This window comes from Amia ocellicauda, chromosome 3 (genome assembly GCF_036373705.1).
Source record: "Amia ocellicauda isolate fAmiCal2 chromosome 3, fAmiCal2.hap1, whole genome shotgun sequence".
NCBI classification, from domain to species: domain Eukaryota; kingdom Metazoa; phylum Chordata; class Actinopteri; order Amiiformes; family Amiidae; genus Amia; species Amia ocellicauda.
This window is the reverse complement of record NC_089852.1, coordinates 35,628,241-35,653,788: the sequence shown is the minus strand read 5'-3', so window position 1 is coordinate 35,653,788 and position 25,548 is coordinate 35,628,241. Positions and strand designations below refer to the sequence as shown.

General features: G+C 38.7%; 1 protein-coding gene across 1 annotated transcript in view; it reads right to left on the bottom strand.

Moving 5' to 3' along the window:
- pde2a (phosphodiesterase 2A) overlaps positions 1-25,548 on the bottom strand; it is a 184,199-nt gene that overhangs the window by 157,850 nt on the left and 801 nt on the right. The gene's annotated exons all lie outside the window — the stretch shown is intronic.

The window sequence follows — 25,548 nt, the reverse complement described above, 5'->3', positions numbered from 1 at the left end:
GCAGGCTTATTACTTTCTAGACTGAATTTCCTCTCCCTTAAGCAGGGTTATGGGAATGGTGAGAGTGAGAATACTAAGCACGGCTTAAACTTAGGAAGCCTTGAGGTAGCACTGAAGTCCCACAGTGATTAACAATTAAATTAATAAATAAAATAAATATAAATAAGTCCCTATAAACTTATTAAAAATGTCCCTAAAGCACAACCATTCCTAGGATGTTGCCAAATTATGATATGAGATAAAATAGTGTTTGCTTTTATGTTTCTTAGTGGAACAACATGAGGGGAGGAATACTGTAAACAACAACAGATCGTGAATTTCACTACATGGGAGCAACTGATGAATAAAAGCCATTTTCTTTAATTATTTCGATTTTTTCTTTTAAATTCCCTTGTGATTTCAGCTCAGTAATGTCTCACATTGCCGTCACATGGGTGTCTATTTTGGGATGCAAAAAAGTGAATGACCCAATTACTGCCAAAACAAATCTGCAGTACATCGTTTCTTAATCAACATGTATGAATACTCAAATCTACAGAGGGGAAGTGTCCGTGTAAGTGAGGTTAGTAGTGGTGAATTCATATCCAGTATGTAAGTATGTTGCTTTTCAAGCCTTGAAAAATACAGCTTATTTAAATTAAATGTCTGGGGCACAAGGCCTTCTCTCCAAATTAATATGCACAGCAAGTAAAGGATATGATCTAGTGTCTACGTCACAGAAATACTATGCATTAGAAGTGTTGATAGGAAGCAGACAAACAAAATGCTGATGGCCTTAATTGAGATATAATCTAATGAGCTCTGATAACAATACTTTCAATCTGATAAATGAAGCGCCAGTCAAAGGAGACTTAATTGCTGCAATTGCAGTAATTGCTGGTCTCACCAAAGAAGTGCAATTTATCCAGTTTTTTCATCAAATATCAATTATACACGAAGCTCTTTCTAACGAAATCAGGTTGGTTGTCGAGGGCTTGTGCCAACTGAACTCGTGCAAAAGCATCCCTCATCTGGAAAAGGAAAAAAAAAGAAAAGAAACATCGAATAGGTTACAAAATAATGATTGTTTATTATGAATCCGGGCTTTCAACAACTTGGCAAAATTTCTCTGCACACTGCTGTCTTTAAATCCATACTCAACCATAATTGTGATTCATTAGCATATACAACATGGGTACCTTGGCTTGTTTTTCTGATTGCTTCAGTCAGAGCTCCTGTAAGAGTATTTTATTCTTATTTATAAAGTGATCTATTATATCGATTATAAATCACATGAGAAACCAGACAATCACAGAGAAGCATTTCCAAAGGTTCCTATACCTCTAATCTTGTGTACAGATATCGTATGATAGGGGTCTCTCATTGCATAGCCTGAACCCAAACTGCCCGAGATGATCGCTCTTAAACAATAACAGACACCTCTTCACATGACCTATTAAATTATAGATGTTCCAGCGCTATTGGGAGGTTTATGTGACATGCCTAAGGTTATGTAGCACACAGTAATAATGTAAACAATGTCTTTGTGGAGTTCAAGTAAATCCTGACTCGGATCCAAACTGCTGTCCCTGCTGACCCACATGCCCTAAGAGAACAAAAAACCTGCTACGCTAAGAAAAACTGTCAACTGACATGGTGGATTTCCAAATATAAGGGAGATTTGCAATTGTAACAGGGTCCTGTACACAAGTAGGCATATGAAACCATGCAACCCAAAGATGTGTACTGTTTAATGGGTATACAAATATCTAACATTGTACTTCATAATAGGTCAAGGTTTAAACAATATACCCTACAATGTGCAGGTTTGGAAGCTGTGATTTCACTTTTTGGCTTTGAATAAATATGAATATTGTGTTATAATTTCAGGCTTGCAGCAGAATTACGTCAATTTAAAACACATTACCAGACGAAAGTGTAGCTGTAAGTGTGTACCATGAGACCCACCATAATTCCCGTGAAATGTTCTTTGACAAAAATGTGTCTAACATCATAATAACAATATCTTGCAAATATGCACTGAATATTTCAGGAATAAGCACGTTTCTTCCCAGCAATTTTTTTTTTTTAAGACTGATAATAGGAGTGAACATCTAGCAGCACAGCTGAATGTGGGCAGGGGAAATGATTTCACATTTCATAGCTTAGCAAGATTTGGAGCTAATTGTTTGCATTTCTGCACCTCCGAGAGACACATGAATAAATAAAGAGATACTGCTGGACCCAGGGGGGAGACAACTTGCAGCATAGCCCCAAAGAGAGCAATTAGAAGCTGTATAGAAGAGTGCTGTGCATCCACAGAGAATCACATTATAGTAAACATTTTTGTGTTATTGTTATTATTAAATATAATTTATACTAAATATGCTTATACAGTATTTGAAATTACTCCATTTGCAACATTGACTTTGCGTATCACATCGATATCATCATGCAAAGCTTGGGACTAGGGTGAACATACCTTGACAACTTCCAATTCAACCATAAAACATATTTTAAATAAATAAAATACTATGTGTGTAGCTGTCAAATACCTTAGCTCAGTTGCACTATCTCTTGTCCTTCCTGTTCCTGAAACATTAGTTGCCATGTCTTGCATTGAAAATGTCAAACGGTTCTCTCCTCTATACCTCATGACAACTGTTTTACAGAAGAATAGGCAGTGCCAAATATGAGAATACATCTCTAGGGTTTAAACTATTAAATGCATGAAAAAGCAATTAAGCAATACCTTTGTAGTGCTAAAATATAAAAGGGAGACCAATGCTATTGTATACATCGCCTTTAATGCAGAAATCAGGGGGCTTCAGTGACCAGGTCTCTACAGATGTGACAGATTAATACCACAGCACAGGTGAGAACCACAGGATCAGGCAGAAGCAGCAAGATAGCAATGGTTCAATGGTGCACGCTCTGTAGCCCCATACTGCAGGGGAATGAGGACAACCAGCACAGGTTCAAGTCCATTTCACCATCAATGTTGATTCCAGCCCATCAGAAATTATAACCAGGAATCAACTGAAACACTGAAAGGCTGCAACCTGCAGGAATTCCCGCCTGAACAGCTCTCAGCGGGGGAAACGTCTCTGGCTGCTAAATGAGTCTAGCAAGTGTACAGCCCTAGCCAAATTCCTTACAGGCAGCACAAATCAAAGACACCCCTGGCCCTCACGGTCACACCTGGGCCGGTGAGATCAGTGGTGTCTCAAAAGAGGTGGAACATCAACACAGCCGGCACATCAATCAGTTTGCAATGGGACCTATCAGCCGGTATCGTTATCTGTCTGTTCTTCATGTAACGGTTAGAAACTACCAGTTCCAGCTCCATAATGCTTCAGGGAATCGTTCTGTTCTGTGATTATCATTCAATTCTGGAAAAGTTGTAAGGTAAGTTCAAAGAATGCCAACAAAAAGGTCTTTATTTTTTCAAAAGGGAAAAAACACCCACACTAATTGAAGGTTGCAAGAGAAATTAACTGTCGAAAATGTAAAACAACGTGCACAAAGCTAAGAGTGTTAGTATGGGTCTGATAATGTTAATAATCATAGCTTACATGCTAAACTTTAACGCAAGTACGCCAATTTATCCAATTAATATGCATGTTACGCAATGGAAAAACTGTTCATTCCAGCTGGCCTTTACATAAGTAATCTAACACCCGCCACTGTAAATACAAACATTACTCAATATGACAAACATTTGGAATTTGATTACAATCCAATAGCTCTGAATACTTTTGCACATTTTTGAGGTCATATTATTAATCATGAATTCCGAAGAACAAATTTGCACCTAAGCTAGATGCATTTTGTTTTTTTTAATTATAAACGTTATTTGTCAATAATCTGCCTGCAAGTTTCTTCTCATTAGATATACAACACTTGCAGCTATTGAAAACAGTGGCTTTATCATTTGATGGCTATGGCAACCTTTTCCCTTCTGTTGGTAAGCTTGAGCTTTCAGTTATACTCTCATTGTTTACCATTAGTATTAATTTCTTTAGGACTATAATCCCTGTATTGATGTACAAAGCTTATTGAAAAAACATATTTTATAATTGAATAACTTTTCTACATGCAACATTTGAAAGCTTTTGCTCAAAGTCGAAAGCTTACATGCATTTTTCATTGCAAAAGAAGAAAAAATAAAAATAAAAATGTTAAGATCTTCACCAGATATATCGAAACAAATGTCATACACAGGAACTGCTTTTACTACTAAGTAACACATCCTCAAATTAGAAAGGCAGAAGTTGCCAAATATTAGCTGATTAACACCTGACAAAAATCTCTCTGATAATATGAATTCACTCAAACAGGAAACAGAGGCTCTGATGTTTTTTAAATACATACTGTACAATTACAAAACAGCAAGGTCTAAAATGGTAAGTAAATAAATACAAAACAAGGTAATTGGTTTCCAAACACAATTCCAATGTGCGATAGAGTAATTTAAAGCCTTCTTCATTCTGATTAATAATCTACCACCTGTAACGAAGGCCCCAGCAGACCCCAGAGTAGTATAACTGCTGCACAGTTCTGATAAAACACACTTCCCAGCACCAAGCAACAGTGCATTATAAGCCAGCAAGGGATTTCTTGGTTACATTAGAAGCTCTGATCAATACTTATAAATTACCTGACCCAGAAAAGCAACATTTGTTATGTTCTGTGAAATAACATGCGCTACACTGGAGACAAGAGCTGAACACAGCATGTAGAAACAAAAGAAGAGGAAAAACACTTAGAAGATTCACCATGGATTGGTACCAGTCAAAAACCTTTGCCAAAAGTCATACAAAAAAGGAATCCATGCGTTGCTTATTGCTCAGTATGAAGGTCTTCATTCAAATCCAACAATTTCCGACATCCAACATTACCAGGAAATCACTTGGTCAAATCATAACGCTGTTGTCTTCCTCCCACATGATTTGTGCTTCTCACTGTGGGATGGTATTCTATAGCTGGCTCAGTGAATTGCAATTAGCACAGCAGAGACTCTGATCTTTGCCTTTGTTGGGATATGCAACCACAGCGACAACATTTTATCAAGCCTACACCACACCTGTGCTTTCTCTGCTTTAAAAAAGTGATTGAACCAAAGGAAGCATATGGGGGGACATGATTAAAATATATATATATATATATATATATATATATATATATATATATATATTAGGGCTGGGCGATATTACTTAAAAATAATATCTCGATATTTTTAAAAGTTTGGGTGATACACAATATATATCTCGATATTTCTTGTTTTTATCCAATCAAGCCACAAAATAAGACCAAAGACATTCAAACTACATGTATTTCGTTAATCCTCCAATAAGCAAAACTAACAAATACTACATGCATTCTGCATATATTTACCATGACAGCCTGCAACACATTACAGGGCAAGTGTTGTGTGATTACTATTACGTGTGTTATGTTGTTATGGGATTATATATATAGATATAGATATAGATATAGATATAGATATATATAAAGTTTAAAAATAGCTGGCGTTACAACAGTTTTAATAAATCTTAAATGCGGGGTGCCTTATCCCAGGGATTTTATATAGAACAATTATCCCTATTATATTAGGATGGTACAGCAATTCCCGTCTAAAAACAGTCCATATTCACCGATGTCTGAAAAATTATTTATTAGAGAAAAAGTGAACATCATAATGCTTACGCGTTTCGACTTCTCTTCCTCAGAGCACATACACTCACCTAAAGGATTAATAGGAACACCATACTAATACTGTGTTTGACCCCCTTTCGCCTTCAGAACTGCCTTAATTCTACGTGGCATTGATTCAACAAGGTGCTGAAAGCATTCTTTAGAAATGTTGGCCCATATTGATAGGATAGCATCTTGCAGTTGATGGAGATTTGTGGGCTGCACATCCAGGGCACGAAGCTTCCGTTCCACCACATCCCAAAGATGCTCTATTGGGTTGAGATCTGGTGACTGTGGGGGCCAGTTTAGTACAGTGAACTCATTGTCGTGTTCAAGAAACCAATTTGAAATGATTCAACCTTTGTGACATGGTGTCTTATCCTGCTGGAAGTAGCCATCAGAGGATGGGTACATGGTGGTCATAAAGGGATGGACATGGTCAGAAACAATGCTCAGGTAGGCCGTGGCATTTAAACGATGCCCAATTGGCACTAAGGGGCCTAAAGTGTGCCAAGAAAACATCCCCCACACCATTACACCACCACCACCAGCCTGCACAGTGGTAACAAGGCATGATGGATCCATGTTCTCATTCTGTTTATGCCAAATTCTGACTCTACCATCTGAATGTCTCAACAGAAATCGAGACTCATCAGACCAGGCAACATTTTTCCAGTCTTCGACTGTCCAATTTTGGTGAGCTTGTCCAAATTGTAGCCTCTTTTTCCTATTTGTAGTGGAGATGAGTGGTACCCGGTGGGGTCTTATGCTGTTGTAGCCCATCCGCCTCAAGGTTGTACGTGTTGTGGCTTCACAAATGCTTTGCTGCATACCTCGGTTGTAACGAGTGGTTATTTCAGTCAAAGTTGCTCTTCTATCAGCTTGAATCAGTCGGCCCATTCTCCTCTGACCTCTAGCATCAACAAGGCATTTTCGCACACAGGACTGCCGCATACTGGATGTTTTTCCCTTTTCACACCATTCTTTGTAAACCCTAGAAATGGTTGTGCGTGAAAATCCCAGTAACTGAGCAGATTGTGAAATACTCAGACCGGCCCAGCGGCACCAACAACCATGCCACGCTCAAAATTGCTTAAATCACCTTTCTTTCCCATTCAGACATTCAGTTTGGAGTTCAGGAGATTGTCTTGACCAGGACCACACCCCTAAATGCATTGAAGCAACTGCCATGTGATTGGTTGGTTAGATAATTGCATTAATGAGAAATTGAACAGGTGTTCCTAATAATCCTTTAGGTGAGTGTATATACATATACACAGTATGATTTACTGTCACATAACAACAATAACACAAGTAATAGTGATCACGCAACACATGCGCTGTAAAAGGTACAGATTCAGGAAGATTCACCACAGCCGGGTTTATAGTGGCACATTAACATCTGCTGGACAGAGACATTTCTCCTCTGACTGTCGCGTTTCGATTCTACTTACAAGTACAGCACGTTGTTAATACAAAATAGTTATAGTAATAATAGTAATAATAATAGTAATAATAATAGTAATAATAATAATAATAATAATAATAATAGAACCACTTCACCATCTTAATGAAAAGAAAATTATATTTTCTGCATGTGTTTGCATTGCTTTCCAATTAATTACAATGCAAACAAACGTTTATTAATTTTGTACAAATTATATCAATCTAAATTAGTTGGGGTGGGGGTGTGTGCAGATCGAGTTCAGCCCGGCGATGAGAGCGGGGCGCAGCGTGTGCGCTTGCGCATTACAGTATCTCTTGGTTGTGTTGGTTACTGTGCGTCAGTTCTCTCTCCTCATCTCTGTCTGTTTTTGATGCTCATTTCTTGCCGCATCCGACACGTGTGGAAAAACCGGGAAGAACGCAAAACGTCCTAATGACGAAAAATACTGCCGTAAAGATTGCAATTTGCGACACCACGATATAAACGATATAGCATAATATGAAACGATAGACGTTTTTCTATCGTCATACGATATATATCGTCATATCGCACAGCCCTATATATATATATACATACATACATATACATACACACCAATCAGCCATAACATGACCACTGACAGGTGAAGTGAATGACAATGATAATCTCGTTATCATGGCACCTGTCAGTGGGTGGGATATATTAGGCAGCAAGTGAACATTTTGTCCTCAAAGTTGATGTGTTAGAAGCAGGAGAAATGGGCAAGCGTAAGGATCTGAGCGACTTTGACACGGGCCAAATTGTGATGCCTAGACGACTGGGTCAGAGCATCTCCAAAACTGCAGCTCTTTTGGGGTGTTCCCGGTCTGCAGTGGTCAGTACCTATCAAAAGTGGTCCAAGGATGGAAAAGCGGTGAACCAGCGACAGGGTCATGGGCGGCCAAGGCTCATTGATGCACGTGGGGAGTGAAGGCTGGCCTGTGTGGTCCGATCCAACAGACAAGCTACTGTAGCTCAAATTGCTGAAAAAGTTAATGCTGGTTCTGATAGAAAGGTGTCAGAACACACAGTGCATCGCAGTTTGTTGCGTATGGGGCTGCGTAGCCGCAGACCTGTCAGGGTGCCCATGCTGACCCCTGTCCACTGCCGAAAGCACCTACAATGGGCACGTGAGCATCAGAACTGGACCACGGAGCAATGGAAGAAGGTGAGCTGGTCTGATGAATCACGAGTTCAAGGTGTTGACTTGGCCTCCAAATTCCCCAGATCTCAATCCAATCGAGTATCTGTGGGATGTGCTGGACAAACAAGTCCGATCCATGGAGGCCCCACCTCGCAACTTACAGGACTTAAAGGATCTGCTGCTAACGTCAGATGCCAGATACCACAGCACACCTTCAGAGGTCTAGTGGAGTCCATGCCTCGATGGGTCAGGGCTGTTTTGGTGGCAAAAGGGGGACCTACACAATATTAGGCAGGTGGTCATAATGTTATGGCTGATCGGTGTATATATATAATTGTCAATCCTGTGCTGTGGCACGCGTGACATTTATCAGGTGCAGATTGAATTAGAAGTGTCAGGCATCCTGAAGGGCCTGGCTATAAATATATACAGTATTTAGACGTAGGCAACCCATTTGTGTGAGTGTATGACTGTGAAGTTGAGAAACAAGATGCATATAATAAAGTGTGCAGAGTATTGTGACCTGCCACGTGAGACTGGCTTACACAAGGAAAAGCTAAGCATGCTCATTACCAAGTGACAGTAATGTTGGGCACAATGCGAGAAGCCCGAAAATGTGCACACCACATTTGTTTGCCGCATAAGCGATTTCTTTATTCATTGAAACATTGTTTTTATCAACTCCATCACATTCTCACACTGAGGCGTTTCGGTATCTCCTTCTTGTGCCGGTTGACATAGCTAATCTATTCTGTCAGAGATGTAAAACCTGAATAAACTGACATTTATGGATCAGCATCTGGTGCGCCACATAACGAGGCAGGTTTGTAGTCTAAACAAATAAACGGATACTCTGTCTCAATACATTATCCTCTGCCTCATATTACATGTGCTGACATCACAGGAGAAGAGCAGAGTCCTAGTTTACTATTGTTTCTAAGGAAACCAAATGAAGTACAAGATATGGTTTTAATGGAAATCCATTCCCCTACTGATCACAAGTTAACGACGGTGAGCCAAAATAAAAGGATATTAGATTGGAGATTTATTGAGCAAAAAGCACTTAGTGCTAGAAGTACCATAATAAAACTTTATGAGGGATAGCTAGGTATAATACAAGCTCAGCTAGAGATGGGTAAAACAATCTCGAGGTAACTGTGGAATGGTTGAAAAAGGTAAAAACTAGTAAAAAAAAAAAATAACATTAAAAACTGAAATGGCAAATATAGAAAACGCAGAAAAATATACCTATAAAAGAAATATGGAAATATTGGAAGTACAATAAAGGTGAGGTGGGTACCAAGGGGGCCAGTAAAGGTCTACTGCAGAGCACTTGTTTCACAGCGAATAAATTATGAATATCAATCATTACTAGAGGATGTTCAGTAAATTAGCCAGTCGTTCTGTTGTGCAGATCAATTTAATTGAAGTGTCTTAAATCAACAAAGAAGCAGCACAGGACAGTGATTAGTTTCCTAATTCTCCAGTGAATATTAATGATCGTTTCACAGTTGACATGTTTGTTTAATGTTTTTCTGTATTGATAGTTTTCTTGTATTTTGTTTCTTAACACAAACAGATTATCTGAATCGTATGAACCGATTATGAATAGTTGTTGAAAATATTCAAATGTCAAAAGTAGAACCCAACCATATAGTTATTCTTGTAGTCTAGTGCAAACAAAACATAATGCAGTGAAGCCAAACATTATAAATACAGTGTTTTTGTACTTCACTGGAGTATTCTTTTATAGCTTTTAGAAAGCAACAAAGACCTCCACTATAATATGGAACGTAATGGGATTTTCCAGCCTCTGGTAAAAACAGATTGTCCCAGAGGCTATGTGCTATATACAGATTGGGTTTTGACCACAAGTATGTATTTCAATATTTTGTATAACATTATATCGCCAGCACTGAATTACTTTTATTTTCAGGGCATGTATTCTACCAACAGTGAGGAGTGAAACAGTGGTTTGCAGAGATTAAGCAACTACAACAGTGCTGTGATTTTAAATGGTCCAATTTATAAAGTCAAAATTTGATATTGACAAAGTCTAACCACCAATAATCCAAAGTAAAGCAGAAATATGTTTGTTAAAACATGTCTCCCTTCTTAGCTTACCACTAAACCCATCAATAAATATCACTTACCATCACTTAGATTCATGAAGTGAATCAATTACACCGACCTGTACAGTAATGAGTCGTTTCGTAATGGCAAAATCAGAAGCCTTTTACTTATATTTCAATCAGTGAGGGCAAAAAATGTAAATGGTTACCGTTAATAAATTGCTTTAAATTCTTCAGCAGCAGTTGTATTAATTAAAGTATCACTATTTTAAATGATTGGATGAAAAGTAGAATGCATACTGTGCCTGTCTGCCAGTGGTGAATTTAAATGACTTTATTTTCACTATGTTAAACCACTGTATAATGTGAAATTAGTGAGGATCAGTCTTTAACTACCTTAAAGGACTGATGAACAGATGCACACATATGAATAGGATAGTTGTCTTCACACACTGCTCCCAAAAAAGGAGGTGAAGATGCATAGGCAGATTACAGGAAGAGGCGAGCAGGATGAAGACAGAAATCGAGAAAGGAAGATACAAGAAGATGGAGAACCATATCGGATCGGAAGGTATTAAGGTGAAATGAAAGGTACATCACAAAACACTAGAAATCACTTTAAAGCCAAATTTAAATCAGGATGTTCTGTCATTTATCCAAGTTGACACAATCATGCCCAGCAAACAAAAACAAAAAAAACTAAGTTCTTTTCCCACTGTGCTTTTCGCACACAACAACAGAAAGATGTATAATGCATGAGAGAGAGCAGCGGAAAGCATATGGAATTTGAATGTTTGCAATATTTAACAATTTCATGGTCCAGAAGTAATGCAATTACGTACTTTGGGATGCACTAGGTGTACGCAATTTAATTAAAGCATCAAGCCAGGAAAATGTACAACTGTAAAAATGCTCCCGTTGTCTAGGTTAGCCAAGCGACATTTGTGGTCTTAGGCTGGCAAGTACAAGCTGACATCAGAGGAGGTAAACTTCTTGATTGGAGGTGATTTTCTTGGTGCAAAAGGAATTGCTTTTTAGTTTTATTCTTCATCACGCATAGATTACACAACTTAGTCACCAGTTTTAAGTCACACAAGTTCCAAAATCACTTCTAAGGAAAATTATTCAGTGCCATTGATGGACTGTAATAATTCTGTTTGATGTGCTGGAAAAATGGACATATGGCACATGGTCAAGCCACAAAAAAAACAATCTGTAAGTGTCGTTGAAGCTGGATGAAAAGTCTATCCCCATGGGACCCTCAGCACTTGAGGTGAGGCGAGGTAAACCAGCTGTGAACATTGTTGTCCTTTAAAACAGAGGCTATAAGGCAAGGAAACTAAAACAATAATACAACATTGCATCATTAATATAGTCTCCTGTAGATAATTAATGGAGCACACAAATTGGATCAAAATAAAAAATAAAAACAGTGTTTATATGGCTGTGTCAGAGGTCTGTCTACAAGCTCTTTATGAAACAGAATTTCCATTACAACCAAGATGCCACTAATAACCTTTCCTGGTACACGTGAACATAGATTTAAAAATGACAACACTCAGGAAATTCAGAGGTGGTAATGCGTATTGTATTGAGGTTTCCTATGAACAAGATGATTACAAGCAAAGGTCAGTTAGTTATTAATCCCAAGGTGTTGCTAACCAATTTTCGCTCTTTTCATAACAGGGATTCAAGGCTCCGAGGCACAGAACCATTAATGAACACTTTATAATCAATATAAATTACGGTCAGGTAATTCTGTTCTCCATCTGATTTCGAATTCCAGTTTATGATGTGGCTACAGGGCATCTGGATAAATAATTATTGTATTTGCATATTTATAGAATACACAAACGTTGGCAAAATCCAAGAAGCGACAAACAACATAACACAGTGCCTAGGGAACACACATGTGCAAATCATTATCATTTAAACCACATTCTAAATAATTAATATTATGGCATATGATGTATACACTTCTAAAACTCCATACAAAACCATTTAAGGATTTCCACATCAAGATTTTTCAAGGTTTTTCCGTCGTGTTTTCCTTGATAATGAGGTTTCCAGCCATGGTTTCTAATGCGGCTTCTAAAGCTGGCATTAATTCAAGGCCACAGTCACAATACCAGCCAGCGAAGTCTCCTAGTTGCACAATTAGCTACCTTCATTTTCTTTATTCATTAGATCACCTGTGCTGTATATGTTAATTCCCAAACAGCCTCCCTGACGGCACAAAACGCATTACAGACACGAGGATTTTCTGACAGGCTGCAAGGTTTTGTTTTACCAAGCAGTTACCTCTCATTCAATATTAATGTGGCTTCTCTTAGCAAAAGAAATAGAAACCTGAATACTGGTAAATGACGCACGCAATTATTCCAAGCAGCTTTTAATAATTTACTCATAAGGCCAAGGAACAAAACAACTGACATGGTGGAGACCAATGGCCTTCTCCTCTTGCAGTCCCCATGCTTGCCCTGGTGTGATTACTATTAGCAGTGACACATCAGCCTCTCTGCACTCAATTCCTAATTATCAGCTTTTAAATGGTTATTACTGGTGGTTTAATATAGTAACAGCTGAAAGAATGCCATTTAAGGTCAATACACTTCAAACTGTTTTGACCAAGAGAACAGCATCCTCCACAATTGAAGAGCTCAGAAATAGCATGTCCTGCATATATGCAAAATATAAGAAAAAATATTTGTCCCCCATCTAGTTTTCTGATTTTTGCATATTTGTAATATCAGATTTTCAACCAACCATTTCTTTCTAATATTTGAACCACCAAAGCAAGAGGTTGGCAGTTCAAAGTCTGGCCAATTAACAGTCAGACCTTACGAAGGAGACAAAGACATTGTGCAGGCATGTGATAATTAAACTGGCACTTATGGGTTATGCCATTATCAAAGGGAACATCAATCTCTTTTTGGCAGCATTCACCCAAGTTATATTTAGGTAAATGTGTGGCCTTGCTTACCTTTTAAATAGAATAGAACCTCTTTAAAGCTTTTCTGTACTTTTCTGTGTGTCTGTACATGACAAGACCCAGAATATATATTTATATTGCATATGCATATCCATATATTCACATATGACACAGTCAGCTGATTTCAAATTTAGGTCTTCAATGAAAGGGCGATTTAGTGACAAGGTCAGCAATGAACAAGGCAGCAAAAGTGGCACTGTTATTGTTGAGGTTGACCTGCGCAACGTCAATGGCTCCTTTTGACCTTGATTCATAAATATTTCAGTGAAACTCAAAACGACCTCATTAGTAAACAGCACCTTCCTTGGAAATGCTCCAAGTTTAACTCTTTCCCTGCAGATGGTTTTGCAGAAAGGTCAGACCTTTCTCCTTAGTGAGTCCAGATGACAGTTTCTGATATTTAGTCTTAAGATGATCAGATAAAGGAGCACTGTGCCACAGCTGATGCTTATGTATACAACTGAAACATTAACAACCAGGTTCTTGTTATAATTACTGCATCTGTATGTATCTGCCACGAGGCTGGAACACGTGGTAGTATACACGATGTTCCGTACATGCAATACATTAAGATGATTTCCTTAAATTACCAGGAAAACAGACATTTAAATCAAGGAGCTTGAAGCATACACACAGATTGTTTTGGGGGGCTGTACATAATGTTTGTATCCGTGTAACATTGTTTTTCCATCTAAACTCACTCTCTCTGATTTTAAATCTGAAATATATATTTTTTTTTTCTGTAAACCATCAACTGTGTTGTAGATTTTGTCCAGTTAGTATCATTGAGCAGACCAAGTGCTTGTGAGACTCAGTTCCTGTAATACTGTATATGTGATGGTTGCTTATTTTTCAACTCAAAGGCACGCTGTTCAGAAGATAATGCCTGGGATATTCAGGGGGGACCATGAGCTGACAAACTGGTAGGCACAGCATGCAGACTGCCACAGCTGAAATAAGTATTACACTTGTATAAAAAGGCTTCAAATAAATAAAGAAATAAAAGCCTGATTGGAAGCTAGACTCAGGCTAGCTAAGTAACTGCGTCCTTTCTGTGGGCCCATTAGTTGCTTGGCAACCCCCAAAATATGTATGAAATAACAGTATCTTCATAAATATAGGTTATTGAATAGAAAAGTCAAAAGAGAATGAATTCCATTATTTTGAAGTACAGAACCAGGACCTCACTCCATACTTCAAGACAAGGGGATGTTTTATTTTTATTTTTTTAATGTTTGCAGCTCCCAAGACAGCAGTCTGTATTGAGACCCACAGTACACTTTGGCAATAAGGTGTGCGCTACACATAACAGGCATGTAACCAAGGTCAACCCTTGCTTTCACTGATGTTGTTTTTAGCTAGATGTTTGTAAATCCTATTATGATTCAGGTAATCCATAGAAACCAAACAGGAGACCCAAGTGTTTTTTTTACTTCATGCAGAATAGTAATCATGTTTGTAAATCAAATAATACACGCTGATGTACACATTATTAGTAGAGAGGGAATATTCAATGTAAGAGAATTAAAAAAAAATTGGGTGGGGGAGGTGTAATTATGTTTTCCCTTTTCATGAAACAGAAGGGTGTCTAATATGCATTACAATAGCACCATATACACTACACCTTTTAGTAAATTTAAAACATGACTAAACTATTGCTTGTATCCCAAAGGATATACCATATTAACAGAAGTAGGGAGACACGTCTCACTCCACTGAGCAAGACAGAGGTCCGAGTGGATGTTGAATTAAGCACAATATGGCCAAAACATCTACCAGCACCATCATAACCATTCAAAGTAACACACACCATTGAAAACATCTGCATTGCCAGCTTGGCATTCTGACACCATTATGAACAGCAGTCTTTTGTATGTATCCGCTGTCCCAATACCTCTTGTAAGAGAGGATATGTTGGGCCCATTCCAAGAGTAGTAGAGGAATATACAATGAACGAAAAGGTCACTTCTCACCGAGCTCAAGAGGTCATTACTTCATTATGTGCCTAACAATTTCTGTTATGTTTCACAATGAAACATCTCGAATGCATTACCAGCACCTGTTGCTTTGACGCAACCAGAATAGCTCTCCCAAAAATGAATTGGCATGCAACGGCATACACCATTAACCTAAGTGGAGATTTACACAGAACCTAATCACTTTGTGCTTCACAGTTGACAGCCCTGTCATCAAAACCCAGTCACTCTTATCCATTCCTGGCGAATCTGTTTTAGAAAGTTTACTGTGATACTCTCCACGTTGTAACGGACAAATGAGAATGTAAAAACACATTTTATTTGGCTTTGATAGTGGTTAAGAAAAGACATTACAATAAAAGAATGCAATGCTATTTTACAAGCACATACAAAATTCATGCAGTACCCACATTCAGAGCTTAACTGTCCTGGAAAGAAGCTTGATTTTCCATACATCTTAGTACTGTTCTGCCAGAGCCTATAAAGGTGTGTCATGAATATGTATTTGTCCGATTTTTTTACACACCTCTATAAACAAAATAAGCTTTAATAGTTGTAATAATATAACTGCTACTGACCCCCACTACTATTTTCTTTTCAGGACCATTCATTGAGGGAAAGTACGGTTACATTAATGGATTATTTACTACAGGATTAAGTTTGAAATCATTCACGATTCAGTCAGCGACACGTGCGAGTATATCAGTCTACACAACACACACAAATTCCTATACACACAGTTGGGTTCATTTTTTAAAGCAATTCTACTCCAGTACCAAATCAGATAAACTTCTTTTTAGATCAGCAATAAAAATAAGCTCAATTTTTTGTATGTTGACTAAGAAAATGAAAAGATTAAACCTCGGAAAATCAGCTGCAGATTTGGACTGAGCAAAAAGAGTAATCTGGGCAGTGCTCTTGACCAAACCATATCAAATAAGTTACCATGAACTCTGGTCAAATGTATGTATTCAAGACTGTGAGAAATTCAATGAGCATAGTGAATACATAACACACACATAATACAACTGTAGTATTACACTAACAAGAACTGTATCTGAAATGCAATAGATGCGGGTCCAGTGATGCCTACAATTCTAAGGAGAGGCAGGGGAACTGAACTCCTCAGCTGTCAATGGTTACATGATGAAAAAGGCAGAGCTGCAAATAATCCTAGTTATGAAACTGTACTAGCAACAGATCTATACCCCCACCACACTCAGCCCACACCACTCGCCCCTACAAACCACCAGGGTACGAAGCAATTATCAAACACATCAAATAAAAAAATATGTCTAATGAGTCAACAGATGCTTTTGGGATGGGTAAGAATGTAGAATGCAGAAAGTTCAAAGTCAACGATCAAGAAGCTGGTGTGTAATTATAAATTCTGGATTTGTAAGAAATGTGTTGTAAAAATCACAGCAAGATGAGGAAAAGTTGCGATATGGGCAAAATCATTTGTACATATCCACTTAGAACAGCAGCCTCTGAGGAAGAATAGACCCACGATCACTCACTGGGTTTTCTGTTGCTGTAGTACGTCAGCATCAGCCCCACTTAACACACAGAATGAGGTCTACCTCCAGCTCCACAGATGGGGTTTTTCAATTTATTTTCATTGTACCTGACCTCACCCCTGATTAGTATGATTCCCAGTTAATCGGACATTACCCAAAATGCCAATTTCAAGTTTCCATGGCGACCGCCAAGTGAAAATACAGCTGCTGCCCTCAGAGGACAAATTGTCATTTTAAACAAAACACTGGGGCAGAACTACTTAACCCTCTCTGCATGACTGAAGTCCGGGGAACCATTTAAAATTCGACTGGAGTGTGCTTGATATGTGTCGTCACTCAAATCGCTGAGGCGAGGTCATCTGGATTTGTGTAGAGCATATATATATATATTACATATACACAGTACTGTGCAAAAGTTTTAGGCAGGTGTGAAAAAATGCTGTAAAGTAAGAATGCTTTCAAAAATAGACATGTTAATAGATTATATTTATCAATTAACTAAATGCAAAGTGAGTGAACAGAAGAAAAATCTAAAATCAAATCCATATTTGGTGTGACCACCCTTTGCCTTCAAAACAGCATCAATTCTTCTAGGTTCACTTGCACACAGGTTTTGAAGGAACTCAGCAGGTAGGTTGGCCCAAACATCTTGGAGAACTAACCACAGTTCTGTGGATTTAGGCAGCCTCAGTTGCTTCTCTCTCTTCATGTAATCCCCGACTGACTTGATGATGTTGAGATCAGGCCTCTGTGGGGGCCATACCATCACTTCCAGGACTCCTTATTCTTCGTCGCGCTGAAGATAGTTCTTAATGACTGTCGCTGTATGTTTAGGGTTGTTTTCATGCTGCAGAATAAATTTGGGGCCAATCAGATGCCTCCCTGATGGTATTGCATGATGGATAAGTATCTGCCTGTACTTCTCAGCATCGAGGAGGCCATTAATTCTGATCAAATCCCCAACTCCATTTGCAGAAATGCAGCCCCAAACTTGCAAGGAACCTCCACCATGCTTCACTGTTGTCTGCAGACACTCATTCGTGCACCGCTCTCCAGCAAATAAACTGCCTTCTGCTACAGCCAAATATTTCAGATTTTGACTCATCAGCCCAGAGCACATGCTGCCATTTTTCTGCACCCCAGTTTCTCTGTTTTCATGCATAGTTGAGTCGCTTGGCCTTGTTTCCATGTCAGAGGTATGGCTTTTTGGGCACAAGTCTTCCATGAAGGCCACTTCTGACAAGACTTCTCCGGACAGTAGATGGGTGTACCAGGGTCTCACTGTTTTCTGCAAATTCTGAGCTGATGGCTCTGCTGGGCATCTTCCAATTGTGAAGGGAAGTAAGCATGATGTGTCTTTCATCTGCTGCATTAAGTTTCCTTGGGCAACCACTGTGTCTAGGGTCCTCAACGTTGCCTGTTTCTTTGTACTTCATCAAAAGAGCTTGGACAGCACATCTGGAAACCCCTGTCTGCCTTGAAAGTTCTGCCTGGGAGAGATCTTGCTGATGCAAGACTGCCTTGTGTCTTGTTGCTGTGCTCAGTCTTGCCATGGTGTATGACTTTTGACAGAAAACTTCAGCAACCTCACCTTGTTAGCTGAGTTTGGCTGTTCCTCACCCAGTTTTATTCCTCCTACACAGATCTTTCTGTTTCAGTTAATGATCGTGTTTCAACCTACATATTGAATTGATGATCATTAGCACCTGTTTGGTATAGTTCTTTAATCATACACTTGAGTATATGCCTACAAAATCCCTGACTTTGTGCAAGTGTACCTAGAATTGGTGGTGACACCAAATACAGATTTGGATTTTTCTTCTGTTCCCTCACTTTGCATTTAGTTAATTGATAAATATAATCTATTAACATGTCCATTTTTGAAAGCATTCTTACTTTACAGCATTTTTTCACACCTGCCTAAAACGTTTGGACAGAACTATATATATATATATATATATATATACACACACACCAATCAGCCATAACATTATGACCACTGACAGGTGAAGTGATTAACACTGATAATCTCGTTATCATGGCACCTGTCAGTGGGTGAGATATATTAGGCAGCAAGTGAAAATTTTGTCCTCAAAGTTGATGTGTTAGAAGCAGGAGAAATGGGCAAGCGTAAGGATCTGAGCGACTTTGACAAGGGCCAAATTGTGATGGCTAGACGACTGGGTCAGAGCATCTCCAAAACTGCAGCTCTTGTGGGGTGTTCCCGGTCTGCAGTGGTCAGTACCCATCAAAAGTGGTACAAGGAAGGAAAAGCGGTGGTGCATGTGGGGAGCGAAGGCTGGCCCGTATGGTCCGATCCAACAGACGAGCTACTGTAGCTCAAATGCTGAAAAAGATCATGCTCGTTCTAATAGAAAGGTGTCAGAACACACAGTGCATCGCAGTTTGTTGCGTATGGGGCTGCGTAGCCGCAGACCAGTCAGGGTGCCCATGCTGACCCCTGTCCACTGCCGAAAGCGCCTACAATGGGCACATGAGCATCAGAACTGGACCACGGAGCAATGGAAGAAGGTGGTCTGGTCTGATGAATCACAAGTTCAAGGTGTTGACTTGGCCTCCAAATTCTCCAGATCTCAATCCAATCGAGCATCTGTGGGATGTGCTGGACAAACAAGTCCGATCCATGGAGGCCAAACCTCACAACTTACAGGACTTAAAGGATCTGCTGCTAACGTCTTGGTGCCAGATACCACAGCACACCTTCAGAGATCTAGTGGAGTCCATGCCTCGATGGGTCAGGGCTGTTTTGACAAAAGGGGGACCTACACAATATTAGGCAGGTGGTCATAATGTTATGACTGATTGATTTTATATATATATATATATATATATATATATATATATATATATAATATACACTCACCTAAAGGATTATTAGGAACACCTGTTCAATTTCTCATTAATGCAATTATCTAACCAACCAATCACATGGCAGTTGCTTCAATGCATTTAGGGGTGTGGTCCTGGTCAAGACAATCTCCTGAACTCCAAACTGAATGTCTGAATGGGAAAGAAAGGTAATTTAAGCAATTTTGAGCGTGGCATGGTTGTTGGTGCCAGACGGGCCGGTCTGAGTATTTCACAATCTGCTCAGTTACTGGGATTTTCACGCACAACCATTTCTAGGGTTTACAAAGAATGGTGTGAAAAGGGAAAAACATCCAGTATGCGGCAGTCCTGTGGGCGAAAATGCCTTGTCGATGCTAGAGGTCAGAGGAGAATGGGCCGACTGATTCAAGCTGATAGAAGAGCAACTTTGACTGAAATAACCACTCGTTACAACCGAGGTATGCAGCAAAGCATTTGTGAAGCCACAACACGTACAACCTTGAGGCGGATGGGCTACAACAGCAGAAGACCCCACCGGGTACCACTCATCTCCACTACAAATAGGAAAAAGAGGCTACAATTTGCACAAGCTCACCAAAATTGGACAGTTGAAGACTGGAAAAATGTTGCCTGGTCTGATGAGTCTCGATTTCTGTTGAGACATTCAGATGGTAGAGTCAGAATTTGGCGTAAACAGAATGAGAACATGGATCCATCATGCCTTGTTACCACTGTGCAGGCTGGTGGTGGTGGTGTAATGGTGTGGGGGATGTTTTCTTGGCACACTTTAGGCCCCTTCGTGCCAATTGGGCATCGTTTAAATGCCACGGCCTACCTGAGCATTGTTTCTGACCATGTCCATCCCTTTATGACCACCATGAACCCATCCTCTGATGGCTACTTCCAGCAGGATAATGCACCATGTCACAAAGGTCGAATCATTTCAAATTGGTTTCTTGAACATGACAATGAGTTCACTGTACTAAACTGGCCCCCACAGTCACCAGATCTCAACCCAATAGAGCATCTTTGGGATGTGGTGGAACGGGAGCTTCGTGCCCTGGATGTGCAGCCCACAAATCTCCATCAACTGCAAGATGCTATCCTATCAATATGGGCCAACATTTCCAAAGAATGCTTTCAGCACCTTGTTGAATCAATGCCACGTAGAATTAAGGCAGTTCTGAAGGCGAAAGGGGGTCAAACACAGTATTAGTATGGTGTTCCTAATAATCCTTTAGGTGAGTGTATATACACACCAATATATGGTTTGGTGGTGTAGAACCCTGTTTGTAAAAGCTTTTGATTGATTATAGAGGGGGGTTATTTTACAGAGGAAACTACAAAAAGTGAAGAAAACTTGAAGGTCCTCAATTAACTTACATACACGGAGAACAACAGCATGATAATATGGTCAACATAACTAAACAAAACAATGGTATGAAATGAGTCAGCAGATCAGTGTAACAAAACAAAAACAAACTTTAAATAGAAAATTGCTTCTGGATTAAAAAGAAATCTGTCATGTTCTGACCAAACAATAAGGGAACTCAAAAGTACTTGATAGGGTCTTCTTGAACTCCAGCACAAAGCCACATAATTTGTAATAAACAATGTACAAATTATCAAGGAGACTCCCTGACTAGTCTGTATCAGTGAGGATCTGTTAAACTGCTTAAACCTGGTATGGCAGTATACCCCTGAAGATGAGGAATCAGGGAAGCTTTCCACTATCAGTGTTGATCAAATCTGACTATGCATCACAAGTTCCTGTGCAAGTCTGAACTGTGATTAAATAGTCAAGACAAAAAAATAAAGGTTCTTCACACCATATTCCAAACTGCATCTGTATTCTTGCATTGACGTTAGATTTTCATTGGCCTCTATGTGGTCCACAGCAGTTCAGCCCTAGTTTTCCAGTGTTTTAAGGATCAGAAACCATTCATCTTCCTCTGTGATCAAGCATCTAATGTCCCAATGAAATCTCCTCAGAGACCCTGGAATATGCTTTGGCTGACACTGGTTTCATATTGTCAGATCAATCCTCATTCACTCAAAGTGATATCCATATGTACAGCATGCTGTGTGGTTTTAAAAAATAAAAAAGTGTAGTAAAGCACAGATGAATCCTGGGATTTTGGCGTGATCTATATGCCTTTATCAAATCCTTCATCAAAGTGAATAGGAATTTCTATTCCCTACAGAGCCATTCATTGCAGCTGTCTGCATTATTATAATAAAGCAAAAAAAAAAAAAAAAATTGTAAATAAAAAGTGAACTGCTTGACTCATTTTAAAAGTTTCTTTAATATATTCCTAATATGCCTTTCCTTAATGAGTACAAAGCATTTCTTTGTGGCTATTGCAGAGAAACTGGTACGTGCCTTTTTCTCCTCCTGTTCTATTCATGTTGTTAACAGTCAGCAGTGTGTACAGAATTCCACAGTGACATCACTGAAATCTTATGATCGTTTCACTCCTGTCTCGGCATCCTTGCATTGGCTGCCAATACAATTTAAGATGTGTTCTTTTCTACCTTAGAACACAGCAATAGTCTTCCTGAAAGGTTGCATGAGGAGATTAAAAGTGTACTGTGCAGATTCTGGACTATAATTTGTTCCCATATCAAGTCTGCATCAGCATGCTGTGGATCTTTGTCAAAACTGAGTGTAATGAGAGTAAATTGTGGCTCAAAATAGTACATAGTTAGCTCTGAGGTCTGGAAGGAGCAGTCAGAGTAAAATCCAGATTCTGTACAAGAAGGGTATGATGTGCAGGCACAGGAAATCGAATTGGTTCATTTAAGATGAAGAACTCCAAGAGGAATGAGGTCATTCTTAATGTTTTGAACATCCCTATTCATAATTTGCTCAAATTGGATGGAATTTCCTGTCACAAGTAAAGTGGGAGATAGACCATGTCTTCAATTTCCACAACATGTTTTCTACTCTTCTGTCTGTTAAAAAGTCTGTACCAGTATTGGAAAGTGTTTTCTAAATACCATGTTCACCACGCTCACCAAACTGCAAAGCCTTTTTAATGGTTCTGTCTACTAATACGTTTTGCTAGTTAATATTTTTGCATCCTTGATCTGCAAGGATCTGTCTAGCTTGTTGGCTCAGATAAATCATACAAAGTTAAAGATCCTAAAGGTATAACAGTAGAGGGTACACACCAAAGAATAACATGAGAAGGTCCAAATAAACATTAAGTATAAAGAGCAATGGTCTTAAAACCCTGCTAGCTCAAGCTCTCTCTGCTCTACTGAGAATGCCTCGTTCTTGTCTGCTTAGTCAATTACAGACTGCATGACTGCAAGCCAACAATTTGTGTAGCCAATGCAAGCACTTTTCAGTAACTGAACGCCTCCACAATAGTGTGTGTTAATTAAAATGTGCTTACCTCTTGTAATGTCTTTATCCAGACAAGAAAAGTGCTCAATCTTTACACTGGATTGTAGTCAAATAGCAGTGTGTTCATGTCCTTAGTGTGAAAGGTTACTATACAACACTTCTTTCACAGTGTTACACTGTTTTGAGTTTGCATTTGCTTGTACTTTTACACTGCCGATCTGTGGCATTACAAAGACTACCAAACTATAGATCTGAGAAAAGAAAAATCCATGATAGTGATAAGCCTGTACACATCTGACACAACAGGAACATTCCTAGCTAGTTAAAGAAAAACACTTTAGAAACTCCTAGCTGTTTCCACCTTTGTAAATTTGTAAATGTTTTTCTTATTAAGAGAAGTTATGGAGCACATTAAAGAATGGAGGGCAGAGGCTTGAGATCGCAGTGAATGAGGCCCCTTCAGGAAACTCGGGTCTGTTTTCACAGGAAAACCTGGAAAGGATTCAAACAGGATTCCTGAATATGACACATCTGTGTAAGTGGAGCACTCGATGCAGCTGAGAAAATGGGTGACCCGGGACAAACGACAGCTCACATTGACAAGGGCTACGCTCTTCATTGGCCATGCTGACCAGTGTAAATAATGATGTCGTGAAAGAGTAATGGAAGCACAAGCATGATTGTATAACACTAATAACTAAAATCAAATAATCACAATCATAATCCTTTCAAGTTGATAAGTGAAGAAAAGACAGTGCTCAAACATCAGCCACGCAGTTTAGCAACAACAGTTGAGTCAAAGGTCTGGTGTCAAGTTTTTGTATTCCATTCCAATCTCAAGGGCCAAAGAGCCACTGTGGACACCCCAGCACAGACCACAAGAGGGGCAGCCAGATTCAAACCAATAATATTGAGACTGCACTCCTGACATGAGACCTTCACAGAAGAGACTAGCAGAGTAGCTAGCTGGTAAATAACTTGGAGTGTTTTGTTAAGGACAGCAACAAGATTCAGTTTTGATCGAGAACTACAAGCCCCTTTTAAACATCAATGCAACAGAAGGCTAGACCATGACATACCCGCAAATCACAAATTACAAAACTGTGTTCTATCACATTTTCATGTAATGCATTATATACTTATTTATTTATTTATTACTACTTAAAAATCAAATTAAAACATGTCAAGGTCAACACAAAATGTTTACTCATTTTTTTAAATGACCAAGAATAACAACAACTATCTTTCAAAATATGCGTACAATTTGAAATTGTTATGATACATTATGCCTCCACATTTACTTAGTTCACATACTTTGGACTACCTACCAACAGATGGCATTGTTTCTGACAGCAAAGTAATATAAAATAGTTTTAATTTTAATTTTATAAAAAACAAACAATTACAAAAAAAATTAAAAAAACACTTGGCGTCATCAGATTTGCAAAGGGGAGAACAACAGATCAAAGGAAATGTATTAATTTGTGTCATAATGTGAAGAACCAATAATGGTAATATCTGCAAAAGACTAATGATTAATAAGGAACAAAGCAAACCAACAACATGGCTGAAGGGACACAACAGGGACTATACGAAGTTAAAAGAGCAGAGATAATTGTGGTTTCCGTTCTGGGTTAGGCTCACAATGTTTTCAAGTCACTTTTTACAGGAATTCTGAATTTTTAGCATCCTTGTTTATGATGAATTGATACATATAATAATAATAGTTTATTTGGCATTTTTAATACTGTTGTGTACCAGTGTGTAAACCATTTTTGATGCATGTGTTCATTAACCCTCATATCCCCTTTTCAATGTCTTAGAAAGAAAACTCAACCACCAGTTTCCTCTTCTCAACAGCACCTATAAGTGTTTGCTTCTTTTGGAGGAATAAACTCCTGCTTATACTGTCATCTCCTGAGGGCAAGTTTTCATAGATCAATAATATAATAATATAACTAATAGCATAAATTGACTGTTATTTCACATCTTTAAAATAATTAATCCAAGTTATGTAATCAACAACCTGGTTCCTCTCTGCAAATGTAAAGAGAACCATAAACTGTTTTTTTCATTCCTTCAGTATATGGTACATGAATAATAGTTTCCAAGATGTAAAATAGTTTTAAACAGATTGAAAACTATATGTACTCTACCCTTGCTCCAAAATATTAGTTGTGTTTTATTCCAAATCATTTAAAATCAACATTGGCACTACAGAACAATTCAAGCAGTCCTGTGTGCAGATGATTCTCTGTTTCATTCATCTCAGTGAAGGATTCAGAGCTAAACTGATTTTTTGATTGCAAAGAAAAGGCAACCCTTACCACCAATTAACCCTTGCTGGTTTCATAAACCAAATTAATTAGGGTTACTCCTTCTGATCGCTATATATATATATATATAAATGCCTGGTTACAGCTTAATCCCCAGAAAAAAACGCATCAGGCTAGGAATTGTTTTTCACCACATCTGCTAGATAAAGAAATAGTATCCATTAT